This window comes from Schistocerca cancellata, chromosome 4 (genome assembly GCF_023864275.1).
Source record: "Schistocerca cancellata isolate TAMUIC-IGC-003103 chromosome 4, iqSchCanc2.1, whole genome shotgun sequence".
Lineage (NCBI taxonomy): Eukaryota > Metazoa > Arthropoda > Insecta > Orthoptera > Acrididae > Schistocerca > Schistocerca cancellata.
Window position 1 is genome coordinate 834,243,941 of NC_064629.1, and position 22,954 is coordinate 834,266,894.

General features: G+C 42.8%; 1 protein-coding gene across 1 annotated transcript in view; it reads left to right on the forward strand.

Moving 5' to 3' along the window:
• The first annotated feature begins 580 nt into the window (after positions 1-580).
• The window catches only part of LOC126184904 (uncharacterized), a 174,598-nt gene continuing 152,224 nt past the window's right edge, over positions 581-22,954 (forward strand). The window contains exon 1 of the mRNA XM_049927555.1: positions 581-695. The gene's annotated coding sequence lies outside the window, so the exon portion shown is untranslated. The remainder of the gene's footprint in view (positions 696-22,954) is intronic.

Below are 22,954 nucleotides of genomic sequence, written 5' to 3' on the forward strand. Positions count from 1 at the left end.
CGCTACGGCTATTGCCCCGTGCTAATCCATACATCAAATGGGCATCTGCCAACTCCGCATTTGTAAACATTGCACTGACTGCAAAACCACGTTCGTGATGAACACCAACCTGTTGATGCTACGTACTGATGTGCTTGATGCTAGTACTGTCGAGTAATGAGTCGCATGTGAACATTACCTTCCTTCAATTGGGCCAACTGGCGGTGAATCGAGGAAGTACAGTACATACTGACGAAACTAAAATGAGCTCTAACATGGAAATTAAGCGTTTCCGGACACATGTCCACATGACATCTTTTCTTTATTTGTGTGTGAGGAATGTTTCCTGAAAGTTTGGCCGTACCTTTTTGTAACACAATGTATATTTTCCGGATGCTGTTAGTGGGTGGAACAATAGAGAATTTGTGTGAAAGTGGGTCGATGAACCTTCGGCTTAGCACTTCAGTGTGACTTCCAGAGTAGCCATGTACATGCCAATGTATATTAGAGTTGTCTCTGCGGATGTGCAGAGTGCTAGAGAGCATTTCGGGGTGGAGGGAGTTGGTCAATGCATATTGTATGGCTCAGCTAAAAGTGGCGGCGCGGCGGGGATGCAGGTCGCAGGAGTGTGATTCAGTGGGCTGCTCCAGATTTAGACTCAGTACAAAGACAGCCTGCGACGCGGACGCTGCGCCGCGGCCGGCTCCATCCATCAGGTACAGCAGCAGCCTCGCCGCGCACGCCGCACTTTTTCCCGCACCGGGAGGGAGGAGGAAGCGATTTACTGCTCCATTGGTCTCCCTCCATTGTCGCTCCGCAGGTGTCCGGACGCTAAACAGGTGACTCCAGTGATTTCTGCGGAAAAGGTGCGAACTGTGGGGCAGGCAACATCAGTTCAGTAACGACGTGAAACAGTGAGAGAAACGAATCGTTTTTTTTTTTTTTTTTTAGGATGCAGTTGAAACATTTTGATCTAGTCCCGATACCGGTGGTGGATGTTTTTCTTCAGTGCATAGACTAGGTGTAGAGATGCATCAAACGAGTCTATGCTGTGCAGACGTCTTTGCATAACAAGTACAACCTACATCTCTTTTGAACCTGCTTACAATATTCGAGCCGTGGTCTCTATCTACCCACACAATTTATTCCATTACCAAAAAGATCATTCTTTGATGACTCTGTCGATCAGTCGAACCTTCCTTTTAACAGGGTTCTGGCATAAATTTATTTTTTTTCACCAGTTCGATTCAGTACACGTTGATTAATAATCCGATCTACCTACGTAATCCTCGGCACTCTACAGTCGCACGACATTTCAGAAGATGATTCTTGTTTGAGCTTTTCATCGTCCACACATAGCTTTCGTTGAAAGCTGCACTCCAGACAAATACCTTCATAAAAGACATAATATTTCAATTTATACTCTATTTTAAAAGATTTGTCTTTTTTCAGAAATACATTTCTTGTTTTTGCCGATTCAACATTTTATATGCTTTCTACTTCGGCAGTCGCCATTTATTTAAATAATCTCTTTTTAACACACTTTCCATTCCATTCAACTAATCTCCACAGTCTCGTTACCTATGAAAGCAAAATTTTGTCAGACTTCGTTTCTTCTTCCTAAAAATTAATTCTGTTCCCATATTTCTCTGTGGTTTCGGTTACTGCTTACTCGATATTCGGTCTGAACAGCATCGTGGATAGGCTACAACGCTTTCTCTCTCCCTTATCAGCTATTGCTTCCCTTGCATGTACTTAGGCTCCTAATAACTACACGACAATACGATACTGAGTTTCTTGCAGTAAGTTAATGCTAAGAACGTGAGCTAATAACAGGATGATCATGGCGGTATACTTTCTAGATGTGACAAAAGATAACGATGTCTTGGATAGAGCAAGGCCACAAACAACAGTTACATTAAAATTTCATTTTATGCATCCCTGAGAAATATTGCAATTTTTTGCCGCATTCCCAACTACCTTAAATGTGATTGTTTTATTGAAAGCTCCCAGAAATCGCAGTAAGAACCTATTGTGAGGAGGAAACTATTGTTAGCAACATTTTCTGTTTTTTGTTTGTTTTTTGTTTTGTTTCGTGCGATGTAAGGAAAAAAATCACTATATCCGAATGCGGTTCGTATCTAGAAACTACTTCGTCTCTAGAGAAACTGATGATAAATGGACAATTGTGTTAATGTATGAAACATGTTAGGTGCAGTAACAGTAGTTGTAGCAGCAATGATCTGTGGCATTTACGTACACTTACACAACCACCAAGCGCAATGACTATGTGAAAAATATCGGCAGAATTTATTTGACATAAAACACACAAAGCTACTTCCGTATCAGTCTAAATTTTACTGCAGTTGACTTGTAAACTTGAGCTCGGGCATTACTAAATGAAAAAACGAAGTAATTACACATCAGACGTTCAGTGTTAGAATCTGATTCGTTCTCTTTGTGCTCTGGCAGCTCTGTAACCAATATGTAGCAACTGAAAAGCTGTAAAATTGAATTTTGGGTACAGCTATGTGAAATCAAATGTTTTACGTGATTTATGAAACTTTTTTACATACGCTGTGTGTGTTCAGAGTAGCAGCTGCTGTTTCTGTCTGCACATATAAAAAAACTACTAAATAAGACAAAAATTATTATTGAACTATCTTTTATTGCAGTCTAACCTGGCAGTCTTTCTCTTTTCGTTTTCATTCCTAGTATCTGTTTCGTTAAGGTACTCGGCACTTCAGATCAGAGTAGTTCGGATATCAAGGACGGGCGTTCATGAATCACTAGTGATCGTATCAACATGACTGGCTTCCCTGCAGCTATGATCTGAATTGTCCAGTACTTGAAGAAAACCGGGAACCAGTGTGAGGAAAAGAATGCGAGAACACAATGGTAAACATCAGTTTAGTTGTAAGAAATTTCTTCACTTTGTGGTGTGTCTATCTTTCGTAAAATTAATAACCAAGTATTCTATGATCCATTCTAGTAAAATTAACGAATTTCATATTATTCTCTTTTCATATTATTCTCTTTTCGTATTATTCTCTTTTCGTATTATTCTCTTTTCGTATTATTCTCTTTTCGTATTATTCTCTTTTCGTATTATTATCTTTTCGTATTATTATCTTTTCGTATTATTATCTTTTCGTATTATTATCTTTTCGTATTATTATCTTTTCGTATTATTATCTTTTCATATTATTATCTTTTCATATTATACTGGCATAACAAAATTCTTATGCGCTTCTACACTCACTGAAGTCGTCCAATTACCAACGTACATGGGACGAGTATTTTTAGAATAATGCTTTGTAACGGTTTAAACATCTTTTTTAAGGCATAAGAATGCTTGGCGAAAATTTTATTGGCTTGCTTAAATATTTTATGTCAATAATATATTTACTACCACGTGGAATTCGTCTTCTTTAATTCAGCGTGTTGTTCCCATTGTTATTTTTTTAGGAATATAGTTCATGAATATAGCTGGTCTGTCGGATGCGTACCAGAGTTTTTCTTTGACTTACTTGAATCCTTCTGTGTTTGCTATTTAAGTGGTTAGTAGTACGTGAATTCTTCGGCTCTGTACAACCAGATTACTTACACAGACATTACCAAGAGTTTGTGTAGAATTTTGTAAGGGCAGAGGGAAAATGATGTCACTGTAGATTCGTGTCGGATTCGCTGTAGAATAAATTGTATGCAAACGAGAATATAGCAGTCAGTATATTTTGTAGTATAGGCCTACCTATTCAGAATCACGCATATTGAATTTTGAGCACATTTGAGAGCTGGAAGGCAAATATTAACACATATCTCACATATTTCGTTTTAAATTGAAGAGAATATATCTTTGCTGTTGTGATGCATCAGTACCTAACATGTCATCTTGTTTAGAGGTGAAAAAGATCTGCACTTCAGCGTTATGGCACCATCATACCGAAAATACGGGACGCTAAACAGCTATTAAGAGTCTGTAGCTACTGCAATGAAACTAAAAGTGTTATGTCGCGAAAATCAATGCTTTGCTCTAGATTTACGCTCGTACAGTGTTCAAAATATTAGTGCCCTCACAGAAATCGTTCGGTAAGTGTGGAATCTTCCATTACTGATATTTTCCAGCACTCTTGGCGTCTTCTCATTACCACGAGCATCTCTAGCAATACTACTACTACTACTACTACTACTACTACTACTACTACTACTGCTACATGGTATCCTTTATTAATAAATATCCGTAGCAACCCACTAAACTTATGCAAGCCTGTTGAAGGATGAGATATTAGAGATTGACTACAACTCGAAAATATAGGTTGAGTGAAAGTAAAACGCCTCAAAGAAAAAGGATATAATACTATAAACTAAAATAATGCCAGTGGGAAAAATTGGCAGTTACACAATTACAAAATGAGAAGAAAGAGATCAAAGTTCCTAGATTAACAGTAGTACTGACAAACTTTTCCTTAGAAACCATGAAACTGTTGTCTCATCATCGTCATAGCTCGTGTTAACCGTCACTGTAACCCCCATATTCGTGTAGTACGTAAAGAAATATGAATGTTTTAGTTGGACCACTTTTTTCGCTTTGTGATAGATGGCGCTGTAATAGTCACAAACGTATAAGTACGTGGTATCACGTAACATTCCGACAGTGTGGACGGTATTTGCTTCGTGATACATTACCCGTGTTAAAATGCACCGTTTACCAATTACGGAAAAGGTCGATATCGTGTTGATGTATGGCTACTGTGATCAAAATGCCCTACGGGCGTGTGCTATGTATGCTGCTCAGTATCCTGGACGACATCATCCTAGTGTCCGGACCGTTCGCCGGATAGTTAAGTTATTTAAGGAAACAGGAAGTGTTCAGCCACATGTGAAACGTCAACCACGATCTGCAACAAACGATGATGCCCAAGTAGGTGTTTTAGCTGCTGTCGCGGCTAATCCGCACATCAGTGGCAGACAAATTGCGCGAGAATCTCGAAAACGTCGGTGTTGAGAATGCTACATAAACGTCGATTGCACCCGTACCATATTTCTGTGCACCAGCAATTGCATGGCGACGACTTTGAACGTCGTGTATAGTTCTGCCACTGGGCACAAGAGAAATTACGGGACGATGACAGATTTTTTGCACGCGTTCTATTTAGCGACGAACAACAGCGGTAACGTAAACCGGCATAATATGCACTATTGGGCAACGAAAATCCACGATGGATGCGACAAGTGGAACGTCAGCGACCTTGGCGGGTTAATGTATGGTGCGGCATTATGGGAGGAAAGATAATTGGCCCACATTTCATCGATGGCAGTCTAAATGGTGCAATGTATGCTGATTTCCTACGTAATGGTCTACCGATGTCACTACAAGATGTACTGCATGACAGAATGGCGATGTACTTCCAATATGACGGAGGTCCGGCAAATAGCTCGCGTGCGGTTGAAGCGGCATTGAATAGCATATTTCATGACAGGTGGATTGGCCCGCACGTTCACAGGATCTGACGTCCCCGGATTTCTTTCTGTGGGGAAAGTTGAAGGTTATTTGCTATCGTGATCCACCGACAACGCCTGACAACATTCATCAGCGCACTGTCAATGCATGTGCGAACATTACGGAAGGCGAACTACTCGCTGTTGAGAGGAATGTCGTTACACGTATTGCCAAATGCATTGAGGTTGACGGACATCATTTTGAGCATTTATTGCATTAATATGGTATTCACAGGTAATCACGCTGTAACAGCATGCGTTCTCAGAAATGGTAAGTTCACAAAGGTACATGTATCATATTGGAACAACCGAAATAAAATGTTCAAATATACCTACGTTCTGTATTTTAATTTAAAAAACCTACCTGTTACCAACTGTTCGTCTAAAATTGTGAGCCATGTGTTTGTGACTATTACAGCGCCATCTATCACAAAGCGAAAAAAGTGGTGCAACTAAAACACTCATATTTCTTTACGTACTACCGGTACACGAATATGTAATAAAAATGGGGATTCCTATTTAAAAAAACGGAGTTGATATCCGTTTGACCTATGGCAACGCCATCTATTGGGTCAACCATAGCGCCATCTGGTTCCCCTTTCAAGCTAGACAAGTTTCGTTTGTAGTTTTTTCGTTTGACGCTTATTTCTGGAGATCTTTGGCCCGGTCACTATCAACGGACCACCCTGTATATATTTCTGTAGCCGAACGCCATTCCTGAGGCCACATCACCTTAATGTACGAGGAGGATAGTCGTGCACGTTGTCAGAGCACCGGGCTTGTTTGTTTGTATGTTTGTGTGTGTGGGGGGGGGGGGGAGGGGGGCGGAGGGGGGGTTCTGTGGGGGCGGGACGGGGGTGCTGCCTGATTTAAGTGTCCAGTATATTTCCTCAGTCAGTCCATTTAAATATGGGATGATTCCTGCCCACCCGTTTTCAGCCAGTTTGTACACAAACGAATGAACTTGACTTGCATGGGACGCTAAACACCAAAAGCGGACCGGTCTGATGGAACGGTCAGCCGTCTAGGTTTTTCTCAGTCAGCCTACGCGCCGTGAGAGCGATTGCTTAGTATCATCTTGTTAGTTCTTCAAAGCGCTACGGTTTGTCAGCGTGGCGAATCAGACAAGTTGCTGCGACCGTCTGCCACACCTTCCTTTACTTTCTGTAACAGGATATTCATACATACGAATACTGACAGGATTGCTTTACCTCCGAGAGGGCGTCACTGAAGTGCTAAAAGGCCTAAACAGGCAGACGCTTGAATATACGACGCCAACTATCCCGTGCAAGTCAGTTTACGAGATTCGTAAACCAACTTTGTGTGAACATGCTACAAACTCTTACTTACCGCCTCCGTAGGGACCGCGAAGCAAAGATTAGGCTGATTACAGCGTCCACAGTGGCAATTACGCAGCCCTTCTCCCCGCGCTCCATACATGAAAGGAACAGCAACACTAACACGTGGTAGAATGGGGAATTCGAGGGCGTGCTGAAAAGTAATGCCTCCGAATTTAATGTGAAAACTGAAACAGCTTATCAAAAAAATCAAACGTTATTAACATTCTGCATCTTTATTCTTTATGTCTTCATATTTATTTCAAAACAGTCACCCTGTCGACGAACACATTTCTCCTATCGAGGGACCATTTCGTTGATATCACCACAGTAGAAAGTTCGACTTCCATTACGGAGCCACAACTGCACCTCTGGCTCGCAAAGCTTTATCACTATCAGGGTAAGGTCCTCGTAAGGTGTTCTTTAAGTTCGGGAAACAGATGAAAATCGGATGGGGCCACGTCGGGACTGTATTGAGGACGATCGATGGCAGTGAACCCAAGGGGTCAGGTTGTTGCAGATGTCATAGTGCTCGTGTGTGTTCTGACGTTCTCGGGCTGAGAGTGAGGGTGGACAAACTCTTCGAATTCGTGCTTTCGGTTTTCTCAGGGGCTCTGAGTACTTTACAGAGTTTGTGGTGGTGCCTATAGGCTTGAATTCCAAATGCACCACACCTTAAACATCCCAGAACACTGAGTATGATTTCGCCGGCTGGTGGCATGGTCTTGAACTTATTTTGTGATCTTTTGTGGCGGAGCTCCAGTGATGCTTTCTTGTCTTTGGGATCAAAATGGTGAACATAGCTTTCATCGCTTGTCGAAGTGTTGTTAAGGAACCCATCACCCTCATGTTCAAAACGCAAAAGAGATTGACAGATGTCCAATCTCCTGTATTTCAATTCAGGAGTGAGCATTAGAGGCACCCACGGTGCACACCGTTTCCTGTAACGCAGTTCAGCATTATTTGCCTGCACACGCTCTCGTGATATGTCACAGTTTCCTAAGAGCTGTGTCTTGTGTCATCCGACGGTTTGCTCGGAGTTCATCAAACCGAGTTAGATGAGTCTCTATCGGTTTCCGTAGGCGGTTTTCCACTTACAGCTGTCATACACGTTGAGGTTAGCACCATCATGTCCTTCATTAAGAGCGCTAAAAACCCAACGTTGCACATTACTGATGTCGATACAGTCATCACCGCACCCAGCTTTCACTCGTGTATGGATTTCAATTGGAGGAACGTTTTCTGTGTTTAGACACTCTGTCACCGCACGCTGTTTCTCACGTACTGACACAGTTACATCACACATCTACATTACACATCGCTGGAGCCCTCTAGCGGCAGACGGTTGCAACTTGTCAGCAAAGCGGTAAGGTCGACCGAGCAGTGTGCACGACACGTAAATTCCTCAACCGTTATTGAGAACAGTACAAAAAAATTCGGAGGCTTTAGTTTTAAGCCGATGGTTCGCAGAGTGTAAAAGTAGATGCAGATGCAGCTGCAGGGACCTGCCAGCATGGTATTTGACAAACAATGTGAGGAAATAATCGGATATAAAGAATCCTGTTTAGCCAGAGAAAGCGTTTAACCCAGGTCAGGGCAATCTCCATGCGCAGCTCCAACCATTACGCTATACGGGCAGCAATAAACTCGGGTGTATTACATGACATAAATGATCTTTCCAGTACAAGCATAAATATTTAACTTAGAAGCAAAGGCTTTCGTGGTACGAAGGTTTTATATTATTCGTAAAGGTTCTCTGTCTCAAGAATGCAGAAGCAGCTACAGATTACCTGCGACAATAAAACGTATAATACAAATACGATAAAAACAGTACAGCAAGGTACTGTATTCTACTAAATAATATTGTATTGTTGGCCCAGCGAGTCCATTACAGCGTAGTGTTACTGTATTATACCATATTGCAGTGCCTGTGTTATTCCGATTACGATGCAAAGTTATTTTGGACATGCAAATGCGAATTCATTTCATGTAGTTTATGCTACTGTATTGTCCAGTGAAGATGGCTCTCAATGAAGAAGAGCCTTCACTCCAGTTTGAGAGCTAGCTTTGAGTTTATATGATCACACGTACAGTAAAGGAATTTTGCTATTTGGGGAGCAAAATAACTGATGATGGTCGAAGTAGAGAGGATATAAAATGTAAACTGGCAATGGCAAGGAAAGCGTTTCTGAAGAAGAGAAATTTGTTAACATCGAGTATAGATTTAAGTGTCAGGAAGTCGTTTCTGAAAGTATTTGTATGGAGTCTAGCCATGTATGGAAGTGAAACATGGACGATAAATAGTTTGGACAAGAAGAGAATAGAAGCTTTCGAAATGTGGTGCTACAGAAGAATGCTGAAGATTAGATGGGTAGATCACATAACTAATGAGGAGGTATTGAATAGAATTGGGGAGAAGAGGAGCTTGTGGCACAACTTGGCTAGAAGAGGGGATCGGTTGGTAGGACATGTTCTGAGGCATCAAGGGATCACCAATTTAGTATTGGAGGGCAGTGTGGAGGGTAAAAATCGTAGAGGGAGACCAAGAGATGAATACACTAAGCAAATTCAGAAGGATGTAGGTTGCAGTAGGTACTGGGAGATGATGAAGCTTGCACAGAATAGAGTAGCATGGAGTGCTGCATCACACCAGTCTCAGGACTGAAGACCACAAGAACAACAACACGTACTCATAAGTAAAACAACGCAATTTGGTAAGATAAATTAAAACCAAATTAAAATTCGTGTAAACTGTAGCGACATTCATGGTACCAATACATTCAATTTCATATTGGAAAGTGAGGCTGCCGGTTATGATTCAAGAATTTGGGTGAAATTTTGCACAGGTGTTCGTAACTGAATAAGAAGTATTTCTTCATTTAGGTAGTTTGCGAGAAAGCAAAGTTTGGTGTATCGCCGTAGTCGTATATACTGTCAATGGTCGGGCCACCTTTTCTTGCAGGCGAATGTTGCTGAATTCATACTATGAGTTAGCGGACTCGTGCTTAAGATTTCATACCATTTCTGACAAAGCGTTGTTATCTGCAAAAAATGTGTGGCACAAAACAATCAGTATTCCAATATTATACGTATTATCTTTTTCATATTGAAGAACGCAGAATATTTTTTTAAAGAATCGCAACTATTTCACCGGTAGTTTTACTATTGTAGACTGTAGTAAAACTTCATTTGCAATTCGTAATTAATAAAAACTGCACTGCGCAATAATAGAACAATTTCTTATTTTTCATTGTCCGCTTCGCAAGCCCTCCGATGGAACTTAGTGCAGCAGATAAATTATGCTGCCTACATTGAGAAATATTCCGTAGAAGTGAGTCTACGGAAAACAGTCCTCAGTGGAATTATTAAAAAACCACCTTTCAGTGATCAGCTGTTAAGCAAACCAAACATAAGATAGCTATATGTACAATGCGTTCGAAAAGCTCATTAAGACGTAGCATATTGACTTCAACCGAATCTGCCTCATCATGCAGTTTTCGCGTTCAATAAATTATCACTCCGTGCGTCACACCGTCCCCATTCGACCACTGTACCGGCTGACCAATTGGATATACTCATTATGATTATAGTTTCACAGAAAGATTTCATATCGAGTTCCTCGGAAATTACTTAATGTCGAGCTAAAAGCCGAAATACGTATCTTTTTTTTTTTTTTTCTTTTTTCATTTACCTCGGTTAAAATTATCGGCTACAAATTTTGTTCCAATCAGTGGCCCACAGATGTCGACCCTGTTAGTTTGAAATTTTCAACCAGTACTAAGATGATGGCCAGGAGATTCTAGAATGTCGACCGAGCTCCATTGGGGAGGCTGCACGGTTACCCTTTCCTGAGGTCCCGTCACACCCCTTCAGAGCCACAAAAACAGGGATTACATTCCTTTCTGCTGTGTGTCGCCGGGACCTTTTGCTTCTCCTCTCATTCAGAGTTCCTGAAGTGTGCAGGCAGTAATATTCTTCTAGATATATGGTGACAGTTACTCTTGCTCGTGGCACGTTACTTTTATCCGGCCTTAACTGATTTCACAATAGCGGATGTTCAGGTGAACTCCTTTACAATTTATAATTGAAAAATGGCTTTGCTTGAAGGAACACGTTAGTATTCACCCAGATTTATGTGATGAAACTAAATGTCGGCAATCCTCCAGTATTCGAACCATTGTCCTCCGCATTTCGTTATCCTATACAGCCTTATTTCAGACTTGAAAGCACATGTTTGCAGCCAGAGATAACAGAGAATCTTGCAGTAATCAAACGCTTGTGTGCATAATCACTGCCATCTGTCTGTAGTTAGCTGCCAACTGAGGTGTCTAAGCAAGCATCACAAACGACCTCATAGTTCTAACTTGTCACTAGTTCTTCTCCGGACGTTACACTTGCTCACAGTATTTTGTGCGCTCGACCAAACACAGACATGTCATTTCGTCTCAGTTCATGGTTGCAAGGTCTGTCCAATCCAACATCAGCAGTTAGCAAGGTTTGATTATAAGCACGATGTAATTGTTTCAAATGATGCCTGCTGTAATGAAATACTCACATACCTACATAAGTCACTGCAAAAAGTACAGTAACAGTAAGTGGAGAAATTTCTTAATAAATGATCGAGAAGGATGATTATTCAGCATTTAGCTAACTTTTATCACCTTATTGATTTCTCTGCCCGGGGGTTGGGTGTTCGTGTTGTCCTCATCATTTCACCATCATCATCATCATCATTCGTGACAGTGAATAGATCGGACTGTGTACAAAATTGGACTGTGCTAAAATCGGGACTTGGTACGGGCGCTGATGACCGCACAGTTGAGCGCCCCACAAATCAACCACCACCACCAGCACCACCACCACATGTATAATTTAAACTTCTCTCTCTCTCTCTCTCTCTCTCTCTCTCTCTCTCTCTCTCTCTCTCTCGTCTCGTTCAATGGATGAATAAAAAGTTTTTTTCTATTTATGCGTTATTCACTGTTTTTGAACATTCACGAGCCCCACGCATAAAATAATCCGCTTGAGATTGACAGTTACATCCTTGATTCATGTTATTTTATCAATGATTGATTTTATTGAATTCCATGGCCATCGTGTAGTTCATTGTTGTTGAGGGAAACAACCAAACAACCAACCAAACAAACAAACCAACAAACTCTTTCAAAAAAGCTTTTCTTTCGTTACCATTGCCGATTTAGGGCAGCTACACCCCTCTTAATACGGCTACAATTTTTATCCTGCAATGTTTCATCACCAGTATCGTGTCTGTTACTGTTTCTGTGATGGGCAAGAGTGACAGACATCTCCTCTGGTCAAACGAATTTCTGCGATACAGCAGGAAATGTTGAAAGGGAGAAACCAAGTGTTTGAAAGCAATTTTTGTTGCTTGTTGCTCTCCCGAAACAATGTTCATTTGTGTATTCTACAAAATTCTTCAGCAGTATCTTGTTCGGAAAATCTTTTTTCTTAATGTCATTATACATTTCTATGAGTAACGTTGTGTTTTTGCCTCTTATCGCTCGTCGGCTAGTGAAGAACTGAAGTGTACCAAATAACACGCAAGTAGGTTCATAAGCTTGACGTCTCGTACGATCAAATCCGTTTAGTAACCGTGGCATGTTTCACTAAAACGTGTGTATCCAGTGTGCACTACCTCGCGCGGTGCCGTAAGATTTAGGTTGTTTGCGTGCTTCAGATTTTGTCTTGTGGTGTTTCTAAAAGGGGTTTCTTGTTTATAATAACTTACGGACATAAGTGCCATTGCGTATGCCGTTTCAGACCTTGAACTGGGCAACCCTGATTACCGTCAAGCGATTGAAAGCTCTTTCAACTTAGTTTCGGACAAACTACCTGGCATTACGCATCAGAGAGACTCAACATACACATACCGTCAACTCTCTCGAGGGTTCTTCCTGCCCAGTAGACTGGCTTGCCAATTGCTTATCTACTTGATTGCTAGCGGCGTGTCGGTGGTAGGATTCCATAATCTGTACAGGGAAGCAGTATAAGCAGAGAGCCTCATCAACAAATACGATGTGCTTTTTGAAACTGACCGTGAGATTGAGCCAGTGGGACCTCTTACTACTACTACTACTACTACTACTACTACTACTACTACTACCTTTGCTAAATTAAAACAAGTATTAAGTGTCACGGGTCTACTAAACGCCGGTATTTCAACCGGATGGCGATTAATTGTGTCCATTAGATAGTGCCACACTGCCTTTCGTCCCATGCTGTCAGAAATACGAGGCACAAGTTGAAACCAATTGTTGATTCGGCCATACTTTGCAGCCGGTATCCTGTTCCATACTTAACGTATTCCACGTAGTTTCTTTCAGTCTCCTTTAGAAGACAGCAACCACGGAAAATCTAAAAGACTGTAGCTGGACAGGGATTTTAACCGTGTTTCTTCCGAAGACCAGTCCATTTCTCTAATCATCAAATAGACGTATGAGCTTGTAGACCAGTACTTTCCTGCTCGTCAAATATGTATAAAATGCGCACCTTTTGATATGCACGAAAAGGAAATTTGAGGAGCGAACACGAAGTATACACACCATCGTCTATACCGATGAGAGTAATTACACTCTCTCTTCAAATTGGGACAAAAGTCTGATTACGTATATAAAATGTCTGACAGCAAATAGCGGTTAGTGAAACAAGTGTGACTGCACAGGGATAGCAATGAATCCCATCTATACTCCACAAGCCACTGGAGAGTGCATGGCAGCAGGTACTTTGCACCAATATTAGCGATTCCCTGGCCTATCCCATTCACTTACTGAGCGAGAGATACTAGATTGTGTTTCTTCTGTACGAGGATGCCTACGTGCGACGTACGACGGTGGGAGCACAATGGCTGCACAAGTTTTCGCGAGAAATATGTAGTATTTTTGCGCAGAATTCATATGTGAGTTCCCCGAGTATTTTTGCTACACGTTCGTTGGAGCTATACCGTCTTCTGAAGATCCAGCTTACCATTAAATGAGCGTTGTGAGACACAGCTACTAAAATATTTGTGGCACCCTCTCGTAGTTATTTAACGAAAAGGCACTTCCGTAACAATCGTGTACTAATGTACCATTTTTTTTGCTAGTCAAAGATAACTGATTTTATGCAACTTGTTAGCTAGCTGTGTTCTTACGCTTGTGAACACGCGGTGCTGTAGACACATGGAGTAGGTTGTAGACATTTTCAAGAGAATGATGTCAGTGTGAAATCCTTGTCCGCCGCATTCGGCAATAGCACTTTCTCCTGAAACTGGGCCCGAGGCTCTCATTCTGGAAAGTTGAGATTCTGGTTTCCGCTATGTAAATTCTTCTTGCTCCTCCTGTGTCATCCGTAAATCACTCAAATAAGATTCTCAAATACAGCACACTTTATGTTACATCTTCAAATCAGACCATGAACGTGGTCTTTAATTAGTTTGATGTGGCTGAAAGCTACTGCATGACTATTGCTCGATCTCGGGATTATAACGGAATTTCATTGCGCCGTGCCGCCGTGCTGATCACTAACATGTAGAAACACTGTTCAGGAGCTCATTCTTCTGCGATTCTTATATTCAGGAAGCAAAAATTTATGGTCAGTACCACCGCGAAACTGAATGTCGCCTGTTGACGTTGCCGGCACTTGGTTGGTTGGTTGGTTGTTCCATTGATTAATCGCACGGTACAGTAGCCGTTATGATGTGGAACGTGTAAAGTGCACAAGAAATGCACATATGAAACAAGATTATATATTATAATACAGAGTTAAAGATTAATACTCCTATTGTTTACCCCATTCCCTTAAATGGCACAAAATGCGTATACCATATTTATAGATTTATTTATTCCTATTCAAGAATTCGTCTATGGTATAGAAGGAGTTGTCAAGAAGATAAGATTTCAATTTATTTTTGAAGCTATTACTGCTGTCTGTCAGACATTGTATTTCATCTGGTAATTTGCCGAAAATTTTTATAGTAGCATATTTTACCCCTTTCTGTGCCAAAGATAGGTTGAGTAAAGGATAATGTCTTTCTTTTTCCTGGTATTATAATCATGAATGTCACTGTTGTTTTTTAAACTGGTCCATATTGTTGAGAACAAATTTCATTAGTGAGTAGGCCGAGCGATTCTAGGCGCTTCAGTCCGGAACCGCGCGATTGCTACGGTCGTAGGTTCGAATCCTGCCTCGGGCATTGATGTGTGTGATGTCCTTAGGTTAGTTCTAAGTTCTAGGGTACTGATGACCTCAGATGTTAAGTCCCATAGTGCTCAGAGCCATTTCAGCCATTAGTGAGTAAATGTACTGTGAGGCTGTTGTCTTTTAAAAAGATGCCTACACGATGTGCGACTATGAACCCCACACATTATTCTAACCACTTTCCTTTGAGCAGTGAATACTTTGTGTCTAAATGTTGTTACCCCAAAATATTATTCCGTATGACGTCAGAGAGTGAAAGTATGCAAAGTATGTTAGCTTACTAATTTCTGTATCCTCAGAATTGGAAATTATTCTGATTGCAAAAGTTGCTGAACCTAGTCGCTTTAGAAGATCCAAAATATGAATTTTCCAATTAAGAGTTTTATCTATATGTACACCCAAAAAATTAGTATGTTCTACACTGTCTACTGGCGCGGTAAGGAAAGTATATAAGCGGAACAGAAACGAATGGAGAATCATTCTAGTGAAGATACGCGCTGCTCATGGGGGAAAAGCACCAACATAAGCGTCTTCGACAAAAGGCAGATAATTATGACCCGGTACCTAGGAACGAGCATCTCGAAAAAGACGAAGCGGATAGGCTGTTCGCGTGCTACTGTCGTAAGGATCGATGAAATCGTCAGCTAAGATTGCACTAGACACAGCATCCGAGACACTGGACCATTGCTCAATGGAAACATGTCGTCAGGTCGAATGAATCGATGGTAGTATCCGGATCTGCCATCATCCAGCGAACGTCTGGTCGAAACATACATTACGCCATGAACGCATGCCGGTGTGTGGGGGGGGGGGGGGGGGCAGTATTAAGCTATGGGATCTTCCACCTGGGATTCCATGGAACCTGTGGACTACACGAACATTCTTGCTAATCACCTTCATGTTGGATGTCTCCAAGGCAGCAGTGGCATCTTCCATCAGGATAACTTTCAGATACACAAGGCCGTAATGGTGCTACAGTGATTTGAGGAGCCAGATAGACAAGTTGCTTCGATGTCATGGCCACCAAATCGATCTGCAAGTCTTAAAAAATCTGCACTGACTGTTAACATAGCAAAATCCAACGGCTTTGAAATTTCCTGGTAGATAAAAACTGTGTACGGGACACAGACTCGAACTCGGGACCTTTGCCTTTCGCGGGCAAGTGCTCTACTATCTGAGCCACCCAAGCACGACTCACGTCCCGTCGTCACTACTTTACTTCTGCCAGTACCTCGTCTCCTACTTCAGACGGTAGAGCACTTGCCCGCGAAAGGCAAAGGTCCCGAGTTCGAGTCTCGGTCCGGCACACAGTTTTAATCTTCCAGGAAGTTTCACATCAGCGCACACTCCTCTGCAGAGTGAAAATCTGTCTAGATCCAACGGCTTTGTTCATAAAACGCTGAACGGAGCCACCTTCCTTAACTGAAAAACTGCATGCAGTGTCTAACGAAACTCGCGACAAGAGAAGGGCACAACTTCTTCAGCATAGAAGGCAGTGCAGATATGTTTTCGTGTAACTGCCTGCCGATTCCGCATCCTTCGCAAAACCGTACGATAAATGGAAAACAACAACGAAGATCAACTCTGTGTGCAGCTCGTACATTTCGGTGAAAGACGCAGTTGAACGCTCATTCCTCTCGCGTAGTCGGAACACAATGGGAGGGAAGCAGCAGGAAATGAGGCAGCTTGCATTCAAATAAGGATTTCTTCGGGGGACTTCCCGCGCAACCGCAGGGTGGCGCAGTTTGAGGGGAGGCTGGAAGCCGGAGAAGAGGGGTATCAAAACTTCGCGCCGTTTACGGTGGGTACGTTACGTTTTCATTTCGGTGTTGTAACAATTTTAGACCTTAACACTGCCTACTGTCACTTATTCATTCCTGTTATTGCGATTGAAATGCAACATTCTTTTAAGTGCCTAAAGAGAACGATTTCGGATTCCGCGCCAGTTGGAAGCGTGACATTTGGTGTTTCCCGGAAAAGTTACGAGGTGATTACTCAACTATGAACGAAAGAGCGGCAGTGAAACTGCAGTATGGGCAAGGCGTTCGTTGACAGGAGACACCAGTTGATGCTCATAATTGCTACAGTATTTAGATGACAGGTCTGCAGACAAATGTCGAATTACAACAGTTTTGTCGAAAATCGATGTATGGTGAGATGGTGGCTGTAAAGATAAAACGATTTATTTTTAAAAAAAGTTAAACAGCAACCATACACTGTTAACCCCCCCCCCCCCCATGAACGATGGACTTTGCTGTGGTTGGGTGGCCTGCGTGTCTCAACGATACAAATAGCCGTACCATAGGTGCAACCACAAAAAAAAAGGTTCAAATGGCTCTGAGCACTATGGGACTTACCTGCTGAGGTCATCAGTCCCCTAGAACTTAGGACTACTTAAACCTAACTAACCTAAGGACATCACACACACATCCATGCCCGAGGCAGGATTCAAACCTGCGACCGTAGCGGTCGCGCGGTTCCAGACTGAAGCGCCTAGAACCGCTCGACCACACCGGCCGGCGGTGTAACCACAACGGAGGGGTATCTGTTGAGGGCCAGACAAATGTGTGGGTCCTGAATAGGGGCAGCAGCCTTCTCGCTAGTTGCAGTTACAACAGTCTGGATGACCGCCAACGTGGCGTTTCTGTGCTGATACTACGAACGGCTGAAAGCTTTCACTGTCTGTAACCACAAAGTTCAGATAAGTGTTGAATGCTGCTAACTATTCACCGAAATGTGAATCACCTCAGAAAGATAACGGTGCTATAAAATAACGCTTAATTTCGGGTGGAAGAAGCACTATGTCCGGCTGTTGCTAGGGAGGCGGCTCCGATCCCCACATATGCATGCGCTCATAGCGGGGCGCAAAATCCAACTGAAACCTTATGAAGTAACGGTAGTACATCGATTTAATCAGAAAAAGAACATTTCAGGATCAACCTTTCAATCGATAATGCACATACGGCAATAGCCAGTTGCAGTACTGACGTCGAGTTGTCTGTAACAGGATACTACTGAGTCGGCGAAGAGACACTAAACATACATAGTGACACGTGAATATTGCACGTTTCATTTTGCTCTTCGTATTGGGAATGTTTTCCACTTTAAATAGCTGGTTGCAGATGTAACACTTAGACCGAACAACGTGACAGTGGTACGACAATGGTTTCGTATTCGGGTGGATAGCAGATCGAATCCTCACCTGTGTATCCAGATGGAGTTTTTCGTAATTTTCGTGCATAAAGCCGTGTGAAAGCTAGGATGATTCCAGTGAAAGGCCACGGCCTGCTTTCTTCCTATCCTTCCCCAATCTGAGGTTGTGCCCAGTCTCTTATCCCACCGTTGGTAAGACATTAAACACTAATCTTCCTTCCTTTGAACAATTATCTTAAATAAATAAATAAATCTTCCTGTAGCTTGAAAACGGTAAGCTTCCGAACGAGTTCATTTCCCAAATGTTAACTGTTCATTCCTTGGATCTGACTGGAAATTAGAAAAAGCCTATAGATAACAAGTTCTGACACTTGCTAGGTCTCCACTCAGAGATACTGGATGATTGTGTTAATACAGAAGAGAATTGTGCTCGTGAATGAAATAACTGGAAAAAGCTAGCAGTCATGTTCGGCTACCAGAACTGGAAAAATGTATTCATTCGATGAAGGGCTTCATAGACAACAAAGCGTTGAACCAGAAAAAATGTCTCTTAGGGTGAAAAATGATAGTCTCGTGGATTAGAACTTGATACCTTATATGTGAATCCTGCTGGTTGCTTATTCAGGTACAGTGACAATTTACGAACTTACATATATTCAGTTAACATGCGTTATGTATACGGATAATACCAGTATAGTCTGTTAGCAGAAAAGACGTTGTACATTCTGGGAATAGATCTGGAATACTGACAAGATCAGTTTTCTGTAATTTCTGAAGTAATATTTTGTCCTCGGCTCGTTCGCAAGGCAGTTAGAAAAATAAAGCATGTTGCATTTCATTGATGCCCGTGGTTTACCTGTGTTCAACTGTCTGCGATTGCCACCGGCCCATAGTTCTGTTGTCAAGTTTACACATATACACAGAAGAGACATATGAAAACAAAGAGAGAACTTTGTTCGTGGATGTACAATTTACTAAATACACTGAGGAACTGCCCAAAGATGATAAAAAAGGACTGGGTGGAATATAAACTATCCAAATACCATATACGCTGCCGTGTCCCTGATAAGGTTTTCCTAAACAAAGTTGGATGTATGATGATGTGAATTTATTACTTTAAAAAACATTGCCGACAGCAGTGGTTAACAGAATGACATTTAACCTTCATAGACACGACATGCGCAGTAAGCCTCAATTCGTTTCGGAGAAGAAACTGCATTTAGTTAATGTAAAATTCATGATACGTTTCATTTCAGAGGTACCAGTTATTTACGTTCATAGTGCATACATGCTCTAAAACTGGCATACGTCATTAACTGGTACGTTGCGATGATTTTGTTCGCAGCCCTGTGCTCTGAAGACATCTGAAAGCACGGCCACACATTTGAAATACGGCCTTGGCGCCGTAGCCGCTGCTGATGACGAAACTGTACCTAGAAACAAAGAGATTCATTTCAGAATGTACCACAGAGAATTAGTCCGGCGTGACCACTCGGTTTCGTCACATCCGGCGGTGGCGCCGTGACTTCTGTTGTTGCGGCGCTCGGCAATTGTTCGCAACTTAAACGCCCCGGATACTTGCAGACGCGCCAGCCGTGTCGCGATTAACTGCTTCGCGCAGACCGCTTAATTGAAAACAGCGACAGGTGGGCAGGAGAGCGCCAATGTTTTTGCCAACTTCTCGTGTGTACTAGGAAATAACGGCACTCCACAGTGGCTGCTATTATTTGTTGCCACAAAAATTGCCAACAGCGTACCTACTGTGGGAAATTTTTAAATAAGCGCTTGCTGTTGGGAAACCTGTGGACAGATTAAAAGTGAGCTCCTACTCGGACAGATCAAGACTTTTCACAGTCCATGCTATTGCCAAAGGGGTGTGTTTCACACACTGAACTCTCATTCTGGATCAGATGGATCGAAATCTAGTTTTCGGTTTCCCTAAATCGATTAAGGCGAATGCTTTATCGGGGCATAGCTTCGTCAGGAAGTTTCAATTTGCATCACTATGTGTACGCTGCAGTCAACATTTATACTGATAATGTGTTATTTCAACACTGCTTGTCAACTTCCGCTCCAAGTACTTTGTTTAAAGAAACTTTCTTTCTGAAAAATGATCTACAGTAATTGGCAATAGTATTTTAATCGCAAAAAATTAGATGTGAATTCCGGTGCTAAATGAGAAACAGACTAAATATGTTTCCGCATGTTTATTTGTGAAAGCGAACGTCACTGCGTCACTTCATTGTTATCGCGCTAGCATTCTTGAATCAAACAGTAATAGAATAAGTGTCCTCCTTCCAGGCAGTAACTAAAAACTGGTAAATAACTATCCAGCACCACTTAAAAGCCACTGCCATCAGGGCAAATTCAGCTTCTGATATCACGTCCATTGATGTAGGGTAATTAATATGGAATTCCCATACTAAATGAGAAAAAATACATCGTACAGTCACTTAGACTCGCGCATGAAGAGAAGATATTGTTACAAAAACTGTAGAGCGCCCATAAACCCCACCACACACACACACACACACACACACACACACACACACACACACACACACAAAAACTGTACAGTGAATGGTCTTACAGCATCCACTGTCATCCTCAGCTTCTGGTTTGCTACATAAAAAGTGCTTCGTATGTGCACGAAGTAGCTAAAAGGCTGCCAGTTCTTTGTATTACGGCGAGTAGCAGATATTCTCAAGCTGCCACCAGAGATATTCTGTCAGTTTCTTTCCAAAAGCTCTGTAAACACAATTAGAACGTAAGACAAGTCTGTGCACATCGGAGAAGTGGACATTTGGCGGAAAAAAAGCATATTCTATAAGCCCTTAGTCAAAGAACCTGAGAGTTGAAAACATTGCACACGTTTTCAGGATGGACAAGATACACTGCCTGCCAAAGAAAGGGGGTGGAGTCCCAAGATGGCAAGGAAGAAATGTTATCAAACTTCGCAGGACGTTATGTCAGGGATTACAACGAGGAGTCGAATTTTCAAAGAGCTTGGCAGTACGTGCACAATTACCAGTATGACGTTGCACATACTATCTGGCTTGGATGCATGCACCGATTCCGTTGGGAAGGGTGCATATAGGTCCTGTACTCTCTCCTGAGGCAAGATGGCGCACAACTGTTGTAAGTGGTCCTCGGTATTGTGGATACTGGCACTAAGATGTTGTATCTCAGACAGATGTGGGGATCTTGCTGACCACAGGACTACTTCAAAATCTTAAAATGACACACAGTTCGTACACACACGTGCAATGCGTCGACGAGCATTGCTTGCTGAAAAATGTCAAGGCGATACTGCCGCATTGGAGGTAACCCATGAGGCCGCACCATGTCAGAGACGTACTGTGTGCCGTTAGTACCCTCATCATCATCAGTAGTGACCTGCAGCCATACCCAACCGATCCCCACACCGTGACGCCAGGAGCAATACCGCAGTGCCCCTCGAGAACATTCGAAGAAGAGGACCTGTCACCCGCTCACGCTGTACTCACCGACGATGATAATTTGGGGCAGTGCAGAACCACGATTCATTGCTGAACACAATGCGACTTCATTAATAAGTAGTCCATCTCCATGGTCACAGAATTACTCCAAATGCAGCTATTTGTTTTGTGGAGATAACGCCAGCCTATGCATTGGACGTTAATTCCCTCGTCCGGCTGCTGCTAGTCTGCGACCAATGGTGTAGGAAGACACAGAATGTTTCAGGGAGTCCATTACTTGTTCTACGATAGCAGCAGCATTTGTAAAGGGGTTAATATGCGCTTCGTGCGCAGTAAGTTGGTCCTCCCTTGTGGTTATACATGATCGAAAGGAACTTTGGCGACGAGTAGGCCTGTGCCTGTTCACACGCTCCCATGCAGTCCAATATCGGGCCACTGTCACATCCGAATGCCTCACAGTTCTGGATATTGTACGATGTGGCCAGCCGACGAAACGGAGCCCCACAATAAGGCCAATTTCCGACCGCATCAGGTGCCGATAACGCTGTCTCACCGGGGCAAACTGCATTTCCGTGATCAGTACACATCTGAAGCTGTTCATGCCCGTTATATATCCTACCAGGTCTGGTAATTAGCACTAAAAACACTGTTGCACTCTGGTGGCCGTTATGTTAACCGGGGACCTAGAAACGACGGAGAGACTCCGTCCCCACCGCAGCCGCAGTGGTCCGCAACCCCACGACGACTACCGCAGTCCACTTCACACCTCCGCCACCCCACACCGAACCCAGGGTTATTGTGCGGTTCGGCCTCCGTGGACCCCAGGGAACGTCTGACACTAGACGAGTGTAGCCCCTACGTTTGCGTGGTAGAGTAATGGTGGTGTACTCGTACGTGGAGAACTTGTTTGCGCAGCAATCGCCGACATAGTGTAGCTGAGGAGGAATAAGGGGAACCAGCCCGCATTTGCCGAGGCAGATGGAAAACCGCCTAAAACCATCCAAAGACTGGCCGGCTCACCGGACCTCGACAGAAATCCGCCGGACGGATTCGTGCTGGGGACCAGGCGCTCCTTCCCGCCCGGAAAGCCGTGCGTTAGACCTCACGGCCAACCGGGCGGGCTCTGGTGGCCGTAGTCACGGATAATTACAACACTGATTCTCAGGCCCGCCGGTCGTGTGTACATGTACTAAAGCTACTTTGAAGTCGTCCACGGCCGTATGGAACTCATCCTCGAGGGGCACGCGTAGGGACTCAGTTGTTCTCTGCCGTCTCCGAATTGGACATACACGGTTGACCCACAGCTATCTCCTTCGTCGTGAGAACCCACCC